Source organism: Schistocerca piceifrons, chromosome 6 (genome assembly GCF_021461385.2).
Source record: "Schistocerca piceifrons isolate TAMUIC-IGC-003096 chromosome 6, iqSchPice1.1, whole genome shotgun sequence".
In the NCBI taxonomy this organism is placed as follows: domain Eukaryota; kingdom Metazoa; phylum Arthropoda; class Insecta; order Orthoptera; family Acrididae; genus Schistocerca; species Schistocerca piceifrons.
This window is the reverse complement of record NC_060143.1, coordinates 377,786,289-377,811,684: the sequence shown is the minus strand read 5'-3', so window position 1 is coordinate 377,811,684 and position 25,396 is coordinate 377,786,289.

Genomic DNA, 25,396 nt, shown 5'->3' with positions numbered 1-25,396 from the left:
GTGAGGTTGTCCACATGATTACTTAGAAGGTGTCGTCAGCCTTGAAGGAATTGATAGTAAAACAAATTAGAATGTTATAGATCTAACGAAAGTCCTAGGGGTTACAAATCTAAACAATGTTACTGGGAAACATCACATGTTGTGGCGAAGGTGAAACAAATGTTGGGTTACTGATGTAATACTTAGGAACCCCAAGAAGTCTACTAAGGAGATTGCCAGAACTACGGTTTTTTAAGCCTCTTCTGAAATATTGCTGAGGATTGTGGAATCATTACCTGACAGGATCGACAAGGGACATCAGAAACGTTGAAGGAAGGCTTCTAATTTTGTGGTATAGCGATTTCAACCACCATTTTTCTCCTGCAAATGCAAACAATGTTTGTTGCCAACGCCGTACAAGGGATGATATTACAATTGTAATAACGTAAGAGAAATTAGAACTCGCACCTAAAGATTCTGGTGTTTGTTTTTCTCAAGCTTCATACGTGAGTGGAACGGTCGAGAAACTGAAGAGACTCCGTGAACCCTTTTCGAAACACTTAACTGTGAATTACAGAGTAATCATGTATCATGAAGCAAAGGAAGTGCCTCAGCAGAACGTAATCTCCGTCTGCAGCACTTATTGTTTCAGAGACTGAGTACAGTTTATAAAATAAATAAAAAAAATGTTGTTTTAAATGTGTTAATTATTCTATCTGTATGATGGTGATTGTGATTGCAATTGTAATTAAGATTTTGCTTATCTGGAACGTGGACGTTTAATTATTCGTTATCAGACGCTTGACAATGGCTTTTTCGTAAAGGCAATGTTACTCGTAGTTGACCGTGAAATAAAACTGAATAATCGGACTTCGTAATTAAAGCGTTTCCAAAGACTGCTGCGGTAGGTGCGGACTCATAATCTAAATCTCAATATTACAATAATTTGCCAGCCATGCCAATACGTCGTACAGAGGTGATTGTCTACTAAACATAAAAAAGTTACACAGTTAGTTAAATCAGATATATTCAATGAATAAGCCTACAGTTCATAATCCTACTTACTTTTATAAATATAAATTCTTTACAGAATCGAGTGCCTAGTGTGGTTGCAACTCGCAGTATTCTTCTATAACATGAAATATGGCGGTGTGCCAGACAATAAAATAAAATACGTGCTTCTCGCACCACTTCAACCAGAGCTCTCCCTTTCTTAATCAAACATAAGAGTAACGTAATTGTGCTTTTGTTTTATCAGCGACACAGCGCTGCAGTTGTGTGCCATAGGCTTTATTTATTTGTCACTGATTATTTATTTAATTAATATTTCGCGTTTCCGAGGAAACTCACGCTCGGCATGCAAATGTGCCTTTATATTGCCCCCTGAATTGCGAGGCGAAAGGACACACCTGCAGGCGAGCAATTCACCTAAAGGCACAAGAAAATCTAAGTTATCTACAACTATTTACTTGACTTACATTACACATTATACACATTATATACAAAATTTGAATGACACGGGTGCGCCGTAAAAGTTCTTATGTTGGCAGATAGAGTGCGCACATGCGCAGAAGCGTCTGTGTAACTGCGGCACTGCCGTTATATCGTACAGTTAAATCACGCGGCACAGTATTGCAGATCATATTGTTCGTGTGCGCGCGTTTTTCAGTCGTTGCACAAAGAAAATATTCAACCAAGATTACATATGAAGACTACATTCTATGACAGGTAACTTAGTTTTAAATTTACAATATTTGTTATAACACAATACAACTTAGATTGTTGAATGTTCTTAGTAACATAGTATTGTTTTGAAATACTTCAAAGAAAAAGTCCGTATTTTTCAGGTGCGTTGACCTATACACATCGTGTCGTTATTACAGTTCATATTCATCCGCTGCACAATAATTTTTTACAGGTTAGTATCGTCGTGGTAAAGTTTTTTGATCACAGTAACATCGTTGTATAACAACGTGATTAATACATAAGCGTGTCCATTTCTCATTTCCATTATAGTCGTAGTGATGCAGTTCGTTGTGACTAAAAGCATTGCTTATTACAGATCAGACGTGACCCGTCGAGTAATTGGTCCACGTGCAGTTCGTTTTTTACATTCCGTGGAAGCTTGGTTGCTGAACCTCGGACGGCACATAGCTGGCGTCGATTCTTGGACAGTCCAGGTAAGAGTGTCCGTCACATTTCGAGAACATCTCATTCCCTGAAGTTCCAACCAAAATTCTTCCACCCGTCGTGTTGTTTTCTGGACAGGCACTTTGTGTCCATTTAATCCAGTTAACATCTTGAAGTTGGGTACTGTAGTAATATCACTAGACGATGCACGAATTATGCACTTCACATTTTCAGTTTTTTTTTTTTTTGCTGAATATAGCTCACCTAAATGTTCGTAGTTATTAATCAAGGAAATCGTTCATCGCGTTCACATAGATACGCTGCATAATGAATGGCATTAACAGTTTCTTTCACATAGGTTTCCGCGTAGTTGCAGAGTTAGTAATGTTCGTTAATGTCCGTGAACAGTGGTTCACTATGCAATGTCTTTTTGGCACCCGTTTTGTTCAAATTTTTACATAGTAACAGTTACACTATACATCAGTTAAAAAAATAAGTAATTATACATACACACGTCACATATTTTCTTAGCATAAACATAATATAGTTGCACATAAACATGTTTACATCATCATTACATCGCTACAGGTTATTACATTGTGTCACATTTGATTACATGAATTGCAGATATTTACATCCTCTTTAGCGGTTTTGCTGGGATATTATCGATGTTTTTTGTGATGTCATCTGAAATTAAGATAGGTTAGACACAACATTCATTACATCAGTAGGCAAGACCAGGCGTTTTCACTACTCAATAAATATTCAAAATAGTAAGAGAGAGAAAATGTTCGATTCCTCGCGTTTTGTGCGTGTGTGTAGAGTGTCTGTGTGGCCTTGACTACTGATAGATGCTTTTCGTGTTGAGAGATGTGCGTCTAATCTATTTCTCAAAGTAAAAGATCGCTTCACAGATGACGTCTGTCAGTTCGTCAGGTGTCACACCAAGTCAGTGGTACCTTCAGTAACAAATGTTCCGTGAAAAATTAATATGTCATCCACTGCTACGTAATCATAAATTTTACTTTAATATTCTGTCTTTCAGGTGGAGGCGCGCGCTGAAAGAAGAGTTCTTCTGTCTTCAACTGCATCACTGGAACCGCTGAAATGAAAATTTCTGTACTACTTATTATCTGTGTTGTAACAACAGAGTTTTTCGAGTTGCTTAGCAATATTTTGATGGGTATGACTTTGACATTATTCAGCATGAAATGCTCTAAGATCTCGGTGTGCGTATAGCCCAATAATTTTGTTAGTTCTAGGATGTTGTAACAGATACGCACCAGGATGCGGTATGTTAACAATTCTATCCACTGATCGTTCTGTTTGCAATCGAACATGATCTCGTTAGGTGTGTAATTCGTATCGTAAATATTTAAGTTATTGTGTACGTCTTCGAAAAGACTTAGGTAGGACACCCAATTAGTATGTTTTGATGAAATATAGGTCCTCATGAATCGATTTAATTCTCGGAAAAGTCTCTCAGTCGCGTTACATTGTGGACTAAACCTCGAAATAAATATACTTTTAATGTTATTGTCCTTCAAGAAATTTCTCCATTTGTACCCAGAGTAGTATGCTGCATTATCTGATAGAATTGCTTTAGGTTTTCCCACGTGCGTCAGGTAATCACTTGAGAATCTTCGTATTATAGCATTTGCAGTGGCGGATTTTAAAGCATAAAGTTTTACATGTTTAGAAAATATATCGTAAAAAGCTAAGATATATTTGACGCCTCCAGAGCTTGCTGGATGCGGTCCACTGATGTCAGTACACAGAATTTCCAGGGGTTTACTAGGTAAAATAGAATGTAAATCTGTTTTTGTGGATAAATTCTGAGGTTTTGATTTTTGACATATGACACATGTTTTTAGTTCCCTGTAAATTTTTCTTCTCATATTGCTAACATAACAGTATGTGCTGAGCTTTGCCAAACACTTTTTCGTCCCATAATGACCGCAAACTAAGTGTGTGTGCCAAATTAGATTACGTTCAGACTCTTTGGGAATGCATACACACCAGTTAGTAGCATTTGGATGTCGGCGGTAAAATAACACATCATTGTGTAACTTGTAATACTTAGTCAAAGGATGATTGTGTTTTTCTACCAGTAATGTTATTATCTTATACCAGTGAGGATCAGATTTTTGTGATTCAGCCATGTTTCTGCACATATCAATATAATATTGGTGATACTGCTTGTCTTGCATTAAGAGAATCCTGTAGTCATTTATATTTTCTAAGTCACTGTTGGTATCATTCATACCTTGTGGAAGTCTAGACAAAGTGTCTGCAATGGTGTTGTCCTTACCTCTTATGTACTTAATTTCAAAAGAGTAGTTCTGAAGTGTAACTGCCCATCGTGATAGTCTAGGATGTACAAGTTTACAAGTTAACAAAAATGTCAGGGCCTGGTGATCGGTGTAAATTACCGTATGTTTTCCAAATAAATAATAATTGAATTTCTTGAATGCCCATACTATGGAAAGTGTTTCTAACTCAGTAGTGGAGTATGTACGCTCACATTCAGTTAGAGTGCGACTCGCAAACCCAATAATTCTTATCTGTTCCTCCTCTTTATTCTTTACAACTTGAAATAAGCAACAGCCCAAGCCAGTACGTGAAGCGTCACAAGTCATACAAAAATCTAAATTGAAATCTGGATGGCTCAATATGTTAGCATTCACTAAAGCATGTTTAATTGTATTAAAGTCATTCTGGCACTGTTCCGACCAGATCCAAACTTGATTCTTTCTGAGTAGATTTAGCAGATGTTTACTGTTCAAAAGTGGTTGTGGCAAAAAACGTCTGAAAAATGAACATAGCCCAAGGAATGATTTTAACTGCTTTTTAGTTCGAGGGCTAGGAAAGTTTCTGATAGCATCTAATTTACTGGGATCCGGACGTATGCCCTGTGAATTAATGATATGTCCTAAATACTTTATCTCACTGCAACCAAATTTTGATTTTCTTAGGTTGGCTGTGACTCCAGCTTGTGCAAATTTTTCTAAAATTCTTTGAAGAGTGTCAACGTGTTCATTCCAAGATTGTGTAGCTATCAGTATATCATCTACATAGTGTGTGACTGTCTCAACTAAATCGTCGCCAAGCACGGTATCCAGGGCTGTAATGAATACCCCAGAGCTGACATTCAGTCCGAAGGGTAGAACACAAAACTGATAGGTTCGCCCCCCGAACATAAATGCAGTATATTTCCGAGAATCAGGAGTGATACCCACCTGCCAAAACGAATTAGCGAGATCTATTGTGGAAAAATATTTTGCATCTAGAAATTTCTGTAATTGCTCTTCTAAATTTTCAGGTTTTGTGTGAACCGGTAAAATTATTTCATTAATAGCTCGTGCGTCTAACACTAACCTAATGCTTCCATTTGATTTTTTGACAACAAGTAGAGGACTACAATAAGGTGAGGTGGATGGTTCAATGACCTTCCAGTCTAACATTTGTTTTAATTCTTGCCACACAGCAGGTCGTTGAGATAACGGTACGTTATATGTCTTATGGTAGAAGATCTTGTGAGGCTTAACTTCAATCTTGTACACATACGTGTTGATAACACCTAATCGTTTGGTAAAAACTTGTAAATATTTGGATAACACTTCCTGTAGTTTTATACGTTCATGTACACTGAGAGCTGTAGCTTCACTTATCTTGTGATCAAGCAATGTTTTCAAGTCCATTAGCTCTGTGTCAGATGAGTGTGTTTGCATGTCTTGAATGTCATTGTCAAGTACTAACTGAACCTTGTACCCTGTACAGTGTTTGTCATGCTTTAGAGTTCTCCTGTCCAAATCAATAATAATTACACTGCCTTTATCATTTAAAATACATTTACCTTTGGAGAAGTCTATAATGCAGTCCTTCTCGCTCATAATATCTATTCTTAATATGCAATTTGTCACAAGGTTTTGTACAACCAGGAATGGCCATTGTACGGTTCCATTACCTATTTTAACGTTTACAAAAACTTGCTTCGTAACCCTACATGACTTATTACCTAGTGCAGTAGTTATTTTACAGTTTTGTGCAGGAAACTCAGGCACAGGTTCTAATTCACACATCTTTTTATAGAAATTAAAAGACAAAACGCTCACAGCTGCACCTGTATCTAGGATAATAGTAGTTGGAATCCCACCTACTACACCAGTAGTAGATGCTAAAACAATTTCATTTGTGTTTAAACGACATTGTGTACTGTCTTGTAAAAGTTCATCTGATATATTGTTATTGTGGTTGTATCTTATAAATAAAACAGGTAGTTTTTGTTTAGAATTACTCGGCATATCATTATTCTGTTGTTCAAGTGTGGTGTCAAATAACTGATTAACATTGAAGTCGCCCCCCAAGAATTCTTCAGCCACGACCTGGGGCAAAGTAGTGACTGTTTCTAGTTTGTTGGATTATCAATTGTACTAGGTACTGACACAGATTGAGGTTGTGCATCAGGTGTCATTTCTATTATATTCACATTCGGATATTGCCTATTATGATCTCCAAACTTTTGCGGTTGTTGTTGCTGTTGCGCATTATAACTTACCTGTCGGTCGTAAGGTATGCTCCAATTTTGTCCTGGTGGCTGCTGTGGTAAAGCAGAGTTTGAATGAAAGTACTGATCGTTACGAGTCCAACCTTGATGCTGTCTTGGCTCGTAGTTATTATTATTTCTATTTCTGTTTGTGTTTTTGTTATTACCTTTGTATCCGTTGTTACCGTTGTAGTTATTACCGCGGTGCCTTTTGTATGGATTGCCGCATGAAATGTTATTACTGTTGTAACTATTGTTTGTATTGGAATACGCGTGTTGATTTTGATTTCCGTACTGAGACGGCATGTGAGTTTGCTGTTTTTGTTGTACCGCGTATCCAACTGTGGGCGCGCCAGAATTGTGTTGGCAAGCCTGCATGTTTTGCATACCACTAGTGTAAACATTGTGGCTGCTGTTTTGCCGCGCGAAGCGCTGATCTTCAAGTAACATGTCAACCGAATCTAAAGCTGTTAAAAAATAATCTGAATCGTCATCCGGGATATGTAGGAGTTTTTCTTTAATGTTGAAAGGGAATTTGGCCTTCAACGCTCGGAGTATATCACGCGTTGCGACTGGTTCGTCTAAAAAATGTCCCATGTTCAAGTATTTTTCAAAATATCTGCGTAAGTTACCATTTTTACTGTTAAAAGTTTCAGGTTCTAAAATTTGTCTTCTGAGTCGCTCCTGGACGGATTGCGACCAGAATTTGTTCAGAAAAGCACGCTCAAACTCACTGTACGTGGTACATACGTCAGCTTGACTGTATGCCCAGACAGCTGCATCGCCTTGGATGTAACCGACAATATATGAAATCTTTTTCCGGTCACTCCAAGTGCGTGGAAATGCGTTACTAAAAGATTTAAGAAAAATCACCGGATGAATGGTTCGTTTTTCTGGGATAAAAATCTGAAATTGCCTGTGTTTCATTAAGCTTTCATCTTCCTTCGCATTGTGATATGGATTTATTCCACTGTAATTACTGGTATGTTCAGCTGGCGAGGAATTACGATAATGTTGCTGTGGTTTACCATGATAATAGCTTGTGTTTGTGTTTCCACATCGTGGTATGTGTTGTAGTCGTGGTGTGTTTTGTTCTTGTGTATTTGTCGTGTGCGGAATGTGTGTATCATACTCGAATGTATATTGGTTTCTGAACTGTACATTTTGACTGATATTTTCGTTACATTCAGACTGTAGTATGTTGTTACGTGACTCAAATTTTCTCTGAACTGTTCAGCAACTATATCATCGGAATCTGGGGAGCGGTAGAAGGAGCCAATTATTAATTTAGTTCGGCTGTTAAGTATAACCTCCACCCATACCAATTCGCACGAAGTATCTACTTCGACTTCACTACAAGATAAACCACTACTGACAGACACAAACACTCCACCACCTATTCTGCCCAATCTATCTTTCCTGAACACCGTCTGAGACTTCGTAAAAATTTCTGCAGAACTTATTTCAGGCTTTAGCCAGCTGTCTGTACCTATAACGATTTCAGCTACTGTGCTTTCTATTAGCGCTTGAAGCTCAGGGACTTTCCCAGCACAACTACAACAATTTACAACTACAATTCCGACTGTTCCTTGATCCAAGCACGTCCTGTATTTGCCATGCACCCTTTGAAATTGCAGCTCACCCTGTACTTTCCCGAGGCCTTCTAACCTAAAAAACCGTCCAGTCCACGCCACACAGCCTCTGCTACCCGTGTAGCTGCCAGCTGAGTGTAGTGAACTCCTGACCTATTCAGCGGAACCCCAAACCCCACCACCCTATGGCGCAAGTCAAGGAATCTGCAGCCAACACGGTCGCAAAACCGTCTGAGCCTCTGATTCAGACCCTCTACCCGGTTCTGCACCAAAGGTCCGCAGTCAGTTCTGTCAACGATGCTGCAGATGGTGAGCTCTTCCTTCATCTCGTAAGCAAGACCGGCGGCCTTCACCAAATCAGATAGCCACTGGAATCCAGAGAGAATTTCCTCAGATCCAAAGCGACACACGTCATTAGTGCCGACATGTGCCACCACCTGCAGCTGGCTGCACCCTGTGCTCTTCATGGCATCCAGAAGGACCCTTTCCACATCAGAAATGACTCCACCCGGAATGCACACGCAGTGCACGCTGGATTCCTTCCCCTCCTTAGCCGCCATATCCCTAAGGGGCCCCATTACACGCCTAACATTGGAGCTCCCAACTACCAATAAGCCCACCCTCTGTGATTGCCGGGATCTTGAAGGCTGAGAATCATCCTCTGAAACAGGGCAGGCAGCTGCATCTGGCTCAGCCAGAGACAGTACCTGATACCTGTTTGTCAGACGCACTTGGGAGGCTTTCTGATCAGCCTACGAGGATGTCTTTCACTGCCTGCCACGCCTTGGAACGACCTCCCAATCAACCACAGGCGAGGGCTCAGCCCCGCTGCGGGCATAAACCGGGGCAACCACAGCGGCAGACCAATCTGGGGACAGACGGGCCGAAGTTGACATCCGCGTGATACCCAAGTCCGGCTCCCCACAGTGGTGCCCATTGGCAACAGTCTCAAGCTGCGTGACCGAAGTCAGCGCCGCCTGCAGCTGTGAGCGAAGGGATGCCAACTCAGCCCTCATCCGAACACAGCAATCACAGTCCCTGTCCATTCTAATCGATGTTGAACAACAGTTACTGAAACACGAGTCCGTGCCGAGATAACGCAAGGGAAACACGCAAAGAATGTATGAACTAACCTGTACAAATGGCTAACGACTGCGCTACAATCTGCCTGAATTTACGATTACAGTAACTAAAACTCGAAATTACACCTCCTATACGAAACTCACACGCAATTTAAGTAAGAATCTACGAAGTAAACAAAGAAAAGAAGCTATATACGTATCTTTCTGCGCTGTTGATGTGCACCAACTGAGAGCTCAGGCCAAGCGACATTGGCTTATTACTACAACAATTAATGTATTTCACATTATTAGTGAACAGAAATTGACATCCTCTGTCTATCACGGATAGGAAAAGACAGACAGTACAAGATCAATGAAATGCCCGATAGGAGATTTTACAAAACATAAGACAACTAATTTTCTTAATTTTTTTCTCGCTATCTTCACAGGCTTCATTGCTGTGGGGATACCGCATTTTAATCTTTGCCGTAAACTACGTAGGCGAATTAATGGATAAAAATAAACACTGAAAAATAAAACACATACTCATATAGGTAAACCAGCATAGGTCCCATAGGTAAACCAGCATAGGTCCGAATAGAGACACTAGCTCCCTGTCCTCCTGCTGTGAGCTCACTCTCTTCCTGCCTGATCCAGGACACTTTTAGTGGTGCCTCTTTCAAGGTAGTTCCTCCTCCGTCTCGTTGCAGTGGTTTGTGGCACGACATACCCTGTGCCAGCTTCTCTGATGGAATATCCATCTTCTTCAACAACAGCAAAGATGCTGTCTCGAGTTGATCCCTCCTAATGAGCCATTGCAACAGACAGCCTGATGTGTATATGTGCTTGCCGCTCTGATATTGATGCCAGGAGTGGAAGTAAACATTATTTACATCAAGGAGCGGCTGAGGCAGAGCCATGCTCGGCGACCGTGCTGGCCCGTGCCCAAGGAGGGGGGAGGGGGTGGGAGGCCAGCCATGCAGCCTGGCTGGCCCGTAGATCGAAAGCCGCGGCTAGTACAGACCCAGGCTGCAAAGCCATGATCACTTCTTGAAGGATCAAACGTTTCATCTACCCTATCCCAAGTCCATAGTACTAACTAACACAGCTACAGCAATTTTGCTATAACACGAGCAGCCACAAATCCTTTTGACGTTTCATTCTAATATTTAACGAAAGACAAGTCAGAGAATACACTCATCATAAACAGCCACAACAAAATATTTCAACTAGCCAGCAATCGCACGACGCAGAAAACCACTCTTTCTTGTAGGCGCTCTGTACTAGATCTCGCCTTTCAGAAAATATGTATTCTATGAAGATAACTAAGTGGATTGTAAAAGTAAACAGTTTTGATGGCAATTTTGCCGAATAATTGTGTATATGCAGCATATCATTCACATTTTGAGCACTTATAAACTTATAAAGGCACATTTGCATGCCGAGCGTGAGTTTCCTCGGAAACGCGAAATATTAATTAAATAAATAATCAGTGACAAATAAATAAAGCCTATGGCACACAACTGCAGCGCTGTGTCGCTGATAAAACAAAAGCACAATTACGTTACTCTTATGTTTGATTAAGAAAGGGAGAGCTCTGGTTGAAGTGGTGCGAGAAGCACGTATTTTATTTTATTGTCTGGCACACCGCCATATTTCATGTTATAGAAGAATACTGCGAGTTGCAACCACACTAGGCACTCGATTCTGTAAAGAATTTATATTTATAAAAGTAAGTAGGATTATGAACTATAGGCTTATTCATTGAATATATCTGATTTAACTAACTGTGTAACTTTTTTATGTTTAGTAGACAATCACCTCTGTATGACGTATTGGCATGGCTGGCAAATTATTGTAATATTGAGATTTAGATTATGGGTCCGCACCTACCGCAGCAGTCTTTGGAAACGATTTAATTACGAAGTCCGATTATTCAGTTTTATTTCACGGTCAACTACGAGTAACATTGCCTTTACGAAAAAGCCATTGTCAAGCGTCTGATAACGAATAATTAAATGTCCACGTTCCAGATAAGCAAAATATTAATTACAATTGCAATCACAATCACCATCATACAGATAGAATAATTAACATATTTAAAATAACAACAATTTTTTTTTATTTATTTATTTTATTTATTTTATATTGGCGACGGCGTGTCGGACTTGTTATTTTGTCATTTGTTACATTGTTCTCTTTGTTTCATGTAAAAAATCAACTTTCTGGACCTGGACGTCAATGTATGAGAGATAACAAAATCTGAAGATATTTTCCAATTCTGAAATTTTGCGGGAAGACGCAATGAAACTTCCAGCAAAATAAGGTAAGACGCAGCATCTTTGCATTGGTAGGCTTGACCAGACGTATAATTCAGTGTATTAGCTTTTCAGTAAATTCTGTAGTGTTTCTTTTCTGCATAACAGTTTCAGTGATAAATTTCATTCTCAGTACTTTTCCCTAAACAATAACGTATGCAACAATACCAATACACGAGTGTACAATATGGCCGACTTCTGTACGATATCATGTAACATGGCCAGCAGCCATTACCAATAATCTCAAATTCAGTTTATATTTTTAAATTAACAGACAGCCATTGTTGCTACGAGCGATTCATGCTCAACTACATTTTAATTTAAAATCAGTGTAAAAAATTTTCTTGAAACATATATCACGTGTGGCATGGTAATAACTAGAAAACAATACGCAAAAATGGAACAGCAAGGACGTACTATTCAGACGCAATCCGACTCGGACGTGAGACAAGTGTTAGAAAATGACTTTACGACAGCAACCGGTAGTGACGATTCATCAAACATTGACGCAAGTGTTGACGAAAATTTTGACGATAGGCCGTCCACTATAAAAGTTCCAAAATCTCAATCAGAGCCCATGTTAATGCATGACGTCACGTCTAATGACGCGGCGGGGGCAGAGACCTTGCAAACGGTAAACATTGCCGACATGTTACAAATGCTAATGAAACAAAACGCAGAAAACATGGCAACCTTAAAGGCACAATTAGAGACACAAAATGAACAGTTAAAAACACAAAATGACGAAATCAAATCTGATCTCATAGTAATCAAGATAGGTAATGACACTTTATGTAAGCGTGTGGAACTTATAGACGCCACACTGACCAAACAGATGACCGAACTCAGTACTAAATTTTCCCAGCTTAATACGAGACAAGAAAAGACTACAACTGACGTAGCACTTTTACAGACACAAGTAAAAAACCTTAATGTCACGTGTGAAGTTCTTACTGAACAAATTCAAACATATCCTTTAGTACATGACAATCTTGAAAAACGAATTACTGACGTACAGAATAAATTTGACAATGTTGAACAACACCTGACTGACATCTTACAATCTGATGCCACAGCTCATTTTCAAAATATTAATAAAGAATTTCATGATTGGGTTGAGAACAAAGACAAACATTTTGATAGATGCTTACGTGAAAATTTACCAACAATTGTGCACGACTCCGTAGCGCAATACATTACTAATAACAAACAGCTGAGAAAATTTGAATCTCGTAACAAATAAATACCCCACTCATATGGTTACAGTTGGAGGGGACTTCAACCTTCCCTCGATATGTTGGCAAAAATACTTGTTCAAAACCAGTGGTAGGCAGAAAACATCTTCCGAGATTGTCCTAAATGCTTTCTCCGAAAATTATTTCGAGCAGTTGAAACGTCCCCTTAGAACAATTATACAAGACTGTGCTTATACTGACTCACAATATTTTTTAGCGCAACGCAATCTGACTTTCAAAAATCTCTACAAAAGAATGGCCCTGACTAACATTAACCTATACCTTTCACAAATCACTTACCTCACCAAAAATCTTCGTTACTCGAACTACTGCAATACAGCGAGCGCCATTACTGCCAGCTAAATAAAAGATTCGAACTATGGAAGGCACTAACTACTGATAGGCATAGTTAGCAAATGAAAGATTTTAATAGAGAACAAACAATGTATTTACCTTAATAGTGTTCAAAAGTCATAGTATATATAGCAGTTCATGACATCCAGTCTTACAAATTTCAAAACTCCACCATTTCTCTCCCCACATCCACCACTGCTGGCGGCTCACCTCCAAGTGCAACGCTACGCGCTGTTAACATCCAGCTGCCCAACACTACAGTGGCAGACAACAATGCAAACTAGCCACAGACTGCACACAGCACAGCCAGTGATTTTCATACAAAGCGCTACGTGGCGTTACCAATATAAGAACCTAAACAGCCTACTTACATAGCCCCCATGCTCCCCACAAAAAATTTTACAAATTGTTTTGGGCAGTGGCCAATACAGATTTGAAAAAAATTTTCATAATTACAATAACAAAGATATCAACTTACTGATGCAATGTTGGTCAAAAGCTAAAATTTTCTCACAGTCCATAAAGACAGTCCTGATCATTCATCACAGTAAAATTGCAGTGTTTTTTTTCTCAAAGTCTGAGCAGTAAATAAAATGCACACGGAAGTAGTGAATTTCCACTCAGTCTTGAAGTGGTGTTGTCCTTCCAACAGAAAGACAGTGCTGACTCTTGACATGCAGACAGGTAATGGGCCACAACAGAGCAAACCCACAGCAGAGTCAGTCGAAGTTTTGAAGAATGTTGGTAGGTAGGTCATCACAGAGCAGACCCAATGCAGTCCTGGTAGAGATTATGGTATTGGTGGGCCAACCGGGGATGCAGACCCACTGTGGTCCATGTAGAAATAATGGCATTGGTGAGTCACCAAAGATGCAGACCCACTGTAGTCTTTGTAGAGACAGCCAGCAACCATCTGTTGCGACTGTGCAGGTGCACAATCACCATCGAAGAGTCTTGCGGACAATATAGCAAGTCCATGAACCACCACTTGTGCACTCACAAATTTTTTTTTTGAAATGTCCTGAGAACCAGCAATGCTGTTATCCAGTCCCTTGCTGAATTATCAACACACATGCAAACACTAACAGTCACAACTTCTCACATACTGTGCATATATTATGACCAACAGAAATGTGTGCAGTGAAATGGTACTTAATTTGAAGAACTGGTGTCTATACAATTTACAATATAAGAATGCAATTACAAAGGTACAAAATACATCATTAAAGAACATAACAGTACAGATAACAGTTGTAGTAACACTGGCTTTACAAAAGAATAGAAATAAACAGTGTCGCAAGAATTATGACATAAGTACATACATAAAGATCAGAATAACTTTTGAAACATCACCTTCACATTTTAGCAACAAGACAGAATAAATAATGTCTAAATATCTTTACAAAGTAAATAACATATTATAAGAAAAATTCTACAATGTAACTCTCATCAGATAAACACATAAAGTCAGGAAGAACACAAATATACAAGAGTACACAAACACATAGCGGAATAACAGAAAGGGAAAGGACAGGGTTTGTTTTACTGCAGTATCTTGCAAACAAAACTTTCTTTACTTCTTGGAAATCTCCCTTTGTAAAGTGTTATCTATACCTCCTTTCTGTACTTTTTTCGTAAAACTTCTCAATGCATTTCTTCCAATTGATCGCAACTCATTCTCTTATATAGTCTACCCCTCTTAGGCTAACTTAAATCTACTGAGCTCAGATGCTAAACTAAGGGATGAGGCAATGGAGCAGCACAAAACAATTAATACAAACAGCAATGAAAAAAATGAAAATTGGCAAAGCTAGCAGCAGTAAATGTAATAACTTATATCTAAACATGACAAACCCACAACAGAAAAAATAGTACACTAAAGACAACACCGCAGATAAGGGAAATGTATATTCATATCTTAATGTCTATGTAATTAAAGTGGTGCACCACAAAAACTAATCCTACGAAAAATTACCAAGTACTTGAAAAGAAAATTATATATGCAGTTACTGTTATTAGTCCCTTCTTATTGTTCTTTCAATTCCAAGAGCTCCTTTTTCGAAGAATGTGGATCATAAAATAATTATTTAATAGATCTGTTGACAGAAAGTGTTCACATTAGCAAATGCATTTAATTTTATTTTATAAAACCAACATTGCAACACAGCTGGAAAACATATCAAATGAAATAAGCAACTATGTACAGAGCATAAAAATATCATTCAATAGTCTTGTGACATTTCATAAGTTAGTAGAAATTCTCTCAACTCTCATAGAAAGACACTTGTCATAATCAGGTGTGCAGATGTACGAATATTTCCCATCAATTCATAAGCATTTCAGTAAGTAGCACAAAGTACGAGTAATCATGTTTCCAAGTAATGAGCGTGTTGTATCTGTGATGCTTTCTACAAAGAAATGTCAATAGCAAGGATAATGGTCTCCTTTTTTTTTTCTCCACCTAATGGCTTTCTTTTGTCAGACAACTATCTCTCAGCTGGGCGCTCAAAACGCATTACGTCAAGGTCACTTACCTTTCTTTCCGAAATATTTACGACAGCAGCTTCCGCTACAGTGACAGTCTCATATAAAAATATTTTCACAGGTTGAGAATTTGCGTTACAAATGTGTAGAAAATAAAATCCTATAAATATAACAGTGTCCAAAAAATTTTCGACAGCATTGTAATACATTCACGCATGTACACACATTTCATAACTCTTGAAGTATGATTCTTGGTTTCCAACATCCATTTCCACAAATCAGAGTCCCTAACCACTACTCATTATTCCTTACCTTGTTACACATATCAATATTCGTCGACACTTCTTCAATATTTCATCATAATAAATACGTAGCATAATCAAATTCCTCATATAGCATCAGCTTATTGATCATAAATATACCGCAACAGCGTAATACACATCGTCATCAAAACATCATAAACCCTCAGCCAAATCTCAAAAGCGTCGTAGCTTCCTCCAATAATTTCAAAACCTAAAAAAAATTCTCTGCTCATGTTAAAAGTTTCATCTACCTCAAACGTACTTTAAAAATCGTGATCCCATACCAAATACATCATTCAAAGCTCTCATAGTATCACAATGGCTCCGAACATATGAAGGGTTCACACATTACAGACAAAATACAATTTCATAAGTGTGAAGTTATCCAGCTGTGTAATTGCATAAACATCTGTCACTGACATAGAAAAAAAAATGTTTGTCTCTCTCAGTTAAATGATCAGATAGCTGTGTAATTCTGTCTTAGAGAAATATGGTACCGATGTGTAAAGTTGTATAAGCAAATACCATATTAGCTAGGGCTCCTTGTGCTTGCCAGACGCATGGTACACAAAGTAGGCGTGCACACCCCAGAGGATTAATGTAATTATACCCTCAGGTGTTCCAGATTACAGCAATGGAATGAAATGTATCACGGAAAACCTTTGTATCATTGTACTTCAAATATCTTTAAAAATAAACGATTTAAGTGCAAAATTGATCACTCAAATACGTGTCCTGTAGCGCTAAATTTGCGTCTTGCTGTAAGATAATCTCTGTGGAAGTGTCGTAGTTATCGTCTTCTGTAAGCAAAGTTCTGCTGAAGTCAATGTACTCAACTCATCATAAACAAAATTGAGATGCTTTGCGTATAGATATTGTAGTTATTATGCTTATTGCCGTGATGAAGAAAGTACTATAATGTAACATATTGTTGTGCTACGAAAAAGGCTGTCTCATTGTAGCTATACCACAAAAGTTACTACTAAAATATGTTTTACTTTCCAGAAGAATTCAGAAAAACTGTGCAGATATAAAACAGAAACACTGCAAAAGCAACATTGTAAATTGTCACTCATTAGTAGCATCGTGATAAAATCGTATAGCTGTCACATAAACTAACCACTGTGTCATCTGGTATCTCACAGAAAGTACTTTAAATCAAGAATGTATTTTCAGGTAAACTAAAATGTTGCATTAAAATCTCATTAACAGTACTGGTAAATGTTCTAAGTATGTGAGCCTTATAGTCGTTATGTAATCGTGCAACTAACAAGGAAGAATGTACAAATAACAACACTGTGTCGTCTGTTAGCTATAACAATGCATTCGTAATTTCTGTTTAGATAAGTTCTCTTGGTTCTTGACTGGATATTTAACTTTACAACATAGTTGCATGTTAACAGTTTCTAAGATTGAAAAAGAGTACTAGTAACGTGAAGTGAAAAATTTTATAGCAAAGACTAAGTTAAAAAGCAGATTATCTCTCAATAAATGGTTTTACATGTGAAATGTGGTGTAACCCTTTGCTCTTCCTAGTACGCAGAGTTTCAACTTTAACGCAATTATCAGGTAGTATACGTCGGTAAAGAATACTGGAATTTTCCTCAAGGTTAGCGTCTATGTTATTTTTCCCTGAGCCAGCGGGCGCACGTGGCTGCCTGCGGTGCGAGTCATTGTCTGTTTCTTTGTTGGCGCATGTCGTTATTGGGATTAGGAGACCTAACTTCTACAAATTCACCTTTTCGAGAGTGCCCTGCTCTGTTTGAATCTCGCCAGTTCTGATGCAATTCAAGTCTGTCGTTACGATTATACCGTCTGTTGTCATGTCGGTAGTTCCTGTAGTTTCTTTCTTGTCGGTTAAGTGGTGGAGAATTTCTCCCGGAATCGTAACTGCGCTTTGAACTATCGCATCTGAAGTTATTCTGTCTCCATTGATAATAATTGTTTTTGTTCCCATATTGTCTGTTTCTATGGTAATCTCTGTCATATTCATTACTACGGAAATGCGATCTTTCTCTGTAACTATTATTACTCTGCCAACGGTTGTCATACGGATGGTGTCTGTTTTGGTCACGATTTGTGTTGTGAGAATAACCTTGTTGTGTCAGGTATTATTTATTTAATCGCGGAATTGCGATGGATGTGACCTGTAATTGTTGTGCTCCTGTTTTCACGTTCCGCGATTGTCAGTGTCAATTTCCAGTTCTTGTAACAGTCCCTGAAACGCTTCAATGTCGTCTTTGCAACGTCCTCCCAAAATAATATGTCGTAAATTTTCAGGTAATTTGATTAAGCAAATGCGAATGAGTTCTGAGGGGCTGTATGGGTTTGACAGGTACTGATTCTTGTGCAACATGTCTTCAAAATGTTTCACAAGACTGGAAAATTCAGATTGTTCGAAATGTTTCATCATTATGATGCTATGTTTTACTCGGTCTTGTGTAGCTTGAGACCAATATGCTGAGAGGAAGGCATGATAAAATTCTCCTTCACTATGACAATTGTGAATGACCGATCGCATTCTTACAGCTGGTTCATTCTCTAAGTAGCCACACATAAATTCTAATCTTTGTTCTATATACCAGTTGGGAGGAAAACAATGAGAGAATTGATGAAGCCATGCTCGTGGATGAATGTCGTTGCCAGAATTCTTAAATGTTTTGAATTTACGTGTAGTAATGAATAGCTTATAGTCAAAATAATCGTGTTAGCGAGTCGCACATCGCTCATTGTTACTTCGTTTTGGCGGTTCCATCTCAAAATTCAATGCGCCTTGCCAATTTCTTTCATAATTTCCGAAGTGCCCTGTGTTATTATTTTGTGGCTGTTCCGTATTTCTATGTCCCACTTCCCGTATTGTAGCGCAAGTGGCCTCTGAAATACGTAATTCTTGTATTACCTGAGTCAGCTGATCTTGTACTTCCCGTATTTCTCTTTGGTGTTGTGTATTAATTTGATTCTGATTTTGTTTGAATTTCCTAATTTATCCACACTCTTCTGTGTCATTAAAGACTGCCGGTTTTGTGTCATTCAGATTATCATCTACCTTCGTAGATAAGTCAGTGAACTGATCCAAAAGTTCGGCTACTTTCTCCGATAGTGAACACATTTCCTCAGTGTGTTTTTCTGAACCAAGTTTCAGAGTGTCCATTTGTGTTGAAATCGAATCTACTGTGTCCTTTAAGTTATCCTGAGTTTTTGCAAGTTGTGTAACCGAATCGGTAGATGCAACTGAGTCAATTTTAACCCACAAGGTCTCATGATTTTCATGAACAATGGTTTGCAGTTCTTTTATGGCTGCTTCGTGATTCTGTAATGCATTTTCATGACGCGAAAAAAATAGGTTGAAAGTGCTCACAAATTTGTGTTTTTACGTCATTACAGACTTTTTGACATTTCGATTCAATGTTATTTAACTCAGTAGTTAAATCTTCACGTGTTTGTTCAAGTGTGGTGTCTAACTTCCGAAGATTTTGTTCCATTGTGTCTAACTTTTGAAGCTTTTGATGTGTTTGTCTCTGACTTTGTTCCATTTGTTGCATTAATTGCAATAATAATGTATTAGTGTCTGGAATGTGTTTCTCTATGCTTTTTGGCAGTGCATTTCCACCGGCAACATTCACGTTTTGACAAGCAGAAAATGTGTCTTCACTCATTTGAGAAAACGGTCAGGACCCAAAACCTGAGTCTACAGTATTTGCAATATTGTGTTCTGTCTTTTCGCATTCCTGAGGCGAGCTGTTGCCGACTGATCGATCGATAATGCTTCCCTGTTCACTAATTGTTTCACTGCCTACACCATTATTTGCAGCCCGCTCCATTTCCCTATGGACAATTACCAAGTTACTACTCTGAACATTAGTTAATTCATTACTCTGTGGCGCTAACACACTGCTTCGTCTTCAGTGTCATTTCTCAGTTTACTTTGAAGCCTAGTATCACGTTTTTCACACGCCATTATTGTCACAATATTTCACACGACAACACAGAAAAGCACAATTTGAAGAGCAAAATAACAAAACACATTAACATAGCATTGAAAATAATATCTAGTTAATTGCAAGCGCAGCTGCGAAATACTTGGTGCAAATCTACATGCATGCCACAAATGTGTACAACAATGAAAAACTACAACTACAAAGGAAATTCTCTCTATAATTTCGCGCTAGCAATAAACAAAAGCTACACTAATTACACAAACTACAAGAAAAAATCAGAAGATTCCAGTGAGGTATCCTCGGCTAAGGGTCGACATATGAAATGTCCCCTTTTGAAAAATTATACACGTGGCTGGGCTGAAACTGACACACAATATTTTTAGGGCAACGCAATCTGACTTTCAAAAATCCCTACAAAAGAATGGCCCTGACTAACATTAACCTATACCTTTCACAAATCACTTACCTCACCAAAGATCTTCGTTACTCGAACTACTGCAATACAGCGAGCGCCACTACTGCCAGCTAAATAAGAGATTCAAACTAAGGAAGGCACTAACTACTGATAGGCATAGTTAGCAAATGAAAGATTTTAATAGAGAACAAACAATGTATTTACCTTAATATTGTTCAAAAGTTATAGTATATATAGCAGTTCATGACATCCAGTCTTACAAATTTCAAAACTCCGCCATTTCTCTCCCCATATCCACCACTGCTGGCGGCTCACCTCCAACTGCGCAACGCTACGCGCTGTTAACATCCAGCTGCCCAACACTACAATGGCAGACAGCAATGCAAACTGGCCACAGACTGCACACAGCACAGCCAGTGATTTTCATACAAAGCGCTACGTGGCGTTACCAATATAAGAACCTAAACAGCCTACTTACACAGTTAGTCCACGAACCAACGCGAATTGTAAATGGTTGCGAAAACACACTTGACCTCTTAGCCACAAACAATCCAGAGATAATAGAGAGCATCATGACTGATACAGGGATTAGTGAACACAAGGTCGTTGTAGCTAGGCTCAATACCGTTTCTTCCAAATCCATCAGAAACAAACCCAAAATAATTTTATTTAAAAAAGCAGATAAAGTGTCACTAGAAGCCTTCCTAAGAGACAATCTCCATTCGTTCCGAACTGACTATGCAAATGTAGACGAGCTGGTCGGAGTGGCCGTGCGTTTCTAGGCGCTACAGTCTGGAACCACGTGACCGCTATGGTCGCAGGTTCGAATCCTGCCTCGGGCGTGGATGTGTGTGATGTCCTTAGGTTAGTTAGGTTTAAGTAGTTCTAAGTTCTAGGGGACTGATGACCACAACTGTTAAGTTCCATAGTGCTCAGAGCCATTTGAACCAAATGTAGACGAGATGTGGCTCAAATTCAAAGATATAGTAGCAACAGCAATTGAGAGATTCATACCTCATAAATTGGTAAGAGATGGAACTGATCCCCCATGGTACACAAAACAGGTCCGAACGCTGTTGCAGAGGCAACAGAAAAAGCATGCGAAGTTGAGATGAACGCGAAATCCCGAGGATTGACTAAAATTTACAGAAGCGCGAAATTTGACACGGACTTCAATGCGAGATGCCTTTAATAGGTTCCACAACGAAACATTGTCTCGAAATTTGGTAGAAAATCCGAAGAAATTCTAGTCGTATGTAAAGTACACAAGCGGCAAGATGCAGTCAATACCTTCGCTGCGCAATGCCGATGGTACTGTTACCGACGACTGTGCCGCTAAAGCGGAGTTATTGAACGCAGTTTCCTGAAATTACTTCACCAGGGAAGACGAATGGAATATTCCAGAATTTGAAACACGAACAGCTGCTAGCATGAGTTTCGTAGAAGTAGATACCTTAGGGGTTGCGAAGCAACTCAAATCGCTTGATACGGGCAAGTCTTCAAGTCCAGATTGTATACCGTTTAGGTTCCTTTCAGATTACGCTCGTACAATAGCTCCCTACTTAGCAATCATATACAACCGCTCGCTCACCGATAGATCTGTACCTACAGATTGGAAAATTGCGCAGGTCGCACCAGTGTTTAAGAAGGGTAGTAGGAGTAATCCATCGAACTACAGACCTATATCATTGACGTCGGTTTGCAGTAGGGTTTTGGAGCATGTATTGTATTCAAACGTCCCCTCGAAGGGAACGATCTATTGATACGTAATCAGCATGGCTTCAGAAAACATCGTTCTTGTGCAATGCGGCTAGCTCTTTATTCACACGAAGTAATGGCCGCTATCGACAGGGGATCTCAGGTTGATTCCGTATTTCTAGATTTACGGAAAGCTTTTGACACCGTTCCTCACAAGCGACTTCTAATCAAGCTGCGGGCCTATGGGGTATCGTCTCAGTTGTGCGACTGGATTCGTGATTTCCTGTCAGGAAGGTCGCAGTTTGTAGTAATAGACGGCAAATCATCGAGTAAAACTGAAGTGATATCAGGTCAGGGAAGCGTCCTGTGACCTCTGCTGTTCCCGATCTATATAAATGACCTGGGTGACGATCTGAGCAGTTCTCTTAGGTTGTTCGCAGATGATGCTGTAATTTACCGTCTAGTAAGGTCATCCGAAGACCAGTATCAGTCGAAAAGCGATTAAGAAAAGATTGCTGTATGGTGCGGCAGGTGGCAGTTGACGCTAAATAACGAAAAGTGTGGGGTGATCCACATGAGTTTCAAAAGAAATCCGTTGGAATTCGATTACTCGATAAATAGTACAATTCTCAAGGCTGTCAATTCAACTAAGTAACTGGGTGTTAAAATTACGAACAACTTCAGTTGGAAAGACCACATGGATAATATTGGGGGGAAGGCGAGCCAAAAGTTGCGTTTCATTGGCAGGACACTTAGAAGATGCAAGAGACAGCTTACACTACACTCGTTCGTCCTCGGTTAGAATATTGCTGCGCGGTGTGGGATCCTTACCAGGTGGGATTGACGGAGGACATCGAAAGGGTGCAAAAAAGGGTCAGCTCGTTTTGTATTATCATGTAATAGGAGAGAGAGTGTGGCAGATATGATACACGAGTTGGGATGGAAGTCATTAAAGCGAAGACGTTTCTCGTCGCGGCGAAATCTATTTAAGAAATTTCAGTCACCAACTTTCTCTTCCGAATGCGAAAATATTTTGTTGAGCCCAACCTACATAGGTAGGAATGATCATCAAAATAAAACAAGAGAAATCAGAGCTCGAACAGAAAGGTTTAGGTGTTCGTTTTTCCCGCGCGCTATTCAGGAGTGGAATGGTAGGGAGATAGTATGATTGTGGTTCGATGAACCCTCTGCCAAGCACTTAAATGTGAATTTCAGAGTAATCATGTAGATGTAGATGTATTTCATCTGATCATCTGTCTGTGTCACCGATACCTGTACTACTTCGGAAAAGCGAGAAATTTAAGCAGAGCAAGTTGGACGCCGTAATATTGTCATCAAAGAAGAAGAGGAAGTAAACAACTTCAAGGCTAAAATAAGTATCATCTAATAATCTAACTCTGTATGTTACAGACTTTTTGTGTATACGAAAAATTATAAGCCTGCCTTTCTGGAGTGTGCGTCCTATGCATAAATTAGCTGAGACACACGCTTCCTAGCGAACTCACTATTGTTTTGCTTCTTGTGCGGCGCCAGCAAATTTACATCGTAATTATTATTCTTAAAATTATTAATTAATCAGTATAACTGGCGACCGTTCCCTGGGTGGTGCCAGATGGATTAAACAGGTACAATAACTAAATGATATAAAACATGTAGTGTAACATTCTGTTCAACTAATTGTTTTTTATTTACTTTGTTTCATGAAGGGCAAACACCACATGGTATGCATGAATTATAAATGGTTAATCGTAGGAACTGTAGCATATAAGAAGATCGTCTGTAAGGTAGCAAAGAACTCTAATTACATCTCGCATGACTGCGCTTCGTAACGCCTCGATCAAAAGTACTGTCACTGTCCTGTCCTATCCAGTCACAAATCTGAAGCATTTTTTTTAAATAATAGAGATTTGGGCTAACATTAATTCGATTTTTTGCAATGTAAACACAAAAATTGTAACGGCAACAATAAACTGCATTATTGGCGTAGGATAAATCATGTACTGGTCGGGAAAATTCTCGCAATCAATTTTAAGATTAAAAGTCAGTTTTATTTCACATTTATAACTTTAAAAAAGATTTATGAAATGGTACCAGTTGAAAGGTTGTGCCGGGTAATGAAAACAGTGTAGACATAGATCCAAAATGTCGCTGCAAAGGTGAGACGACAAATAATAGTGACAACGAAGTTGTCGATCATATCGACTTCAGCCGCGAATATTACACAAATTCATATTATGGTGATGACAATAATGTCTTACCACATGACTCTACCATGCTCACAGTAGACGACATTAATTCCCAAGTCTCACCGAGAAGCATTGGAACGTCCCCTTACAAAAATTATACATGACTGTGCTTAAACTGACACACAATATTTTTAGCGCAACGCGATCTGACTTTCAGACAAAAGAATGGCCGTGACTAACATTTACCTATACCTTTCACAAATCACTTACCTCACAAAAATCTTCGTTACTCGAACTACTGCAATACAGCGAGCGGCACTACTGCCAGCTAAATAAAAGATTCAAACTACTGACGGCACTAACTACTGATAGGCATAGTTAGCAAATGAAAGATTTTGAGAGAGAACAAACAATGTATTTACCTTAATAGTGTTCAAAAGAGATAATATATATATCAGTCCATGATATCCAACATCACAAATTTACTCTTTCTGATGGACACACGTCCAGATCGTCCGCTCTCAAAATTCCGCCATCTCTCTCCCCACATCCACCACTGCTGGCGGCTCACCTCCAACTGCGCAACGCTACGCACTGTTAACAGCCAACAGCCCAACACTACAATAGCGAATATTACAACAATTCCACCCAGCCACAGACTGCACACAGCACAGCCAGTGATTTTCATACAGAGCGCCTGAACAACCTACTTACATAGCCCCTATGCTCCCCACAAAAAATTTTGCAAATTGTTTTGGGCAGTGGCCAATATAGATTTGAAAAAATTTTTCATAGTTAACGATAACAAAGATATCAAATGCACACACTTATTGATACACTGTTGGTCAAAAGCAAAAATTGTTCTCAGAAAGACAGTCCTAATCATTTATCACAATAGTAATTACAGTTTTTTTCACAAAGTCTCATTAGTAAAAGAAATTGCACAGAAGTAGTGGATTTCCATGCAGTCTTGGAGAAGTAGTGTTGTCCTTCCAACGGAGAGACAGTGCTGACTCTTGACATGCAGACAGGTAATGGGCCACAACAGAGCAAACCCACAGCACAGTCAGTCGAAGTTTTGAAGAATATTGGTAGGCAGGTCATCACAGGGCAGACCCACAGTGGTCCTGGTAGAGATTATGGTACTGGTGGGACACC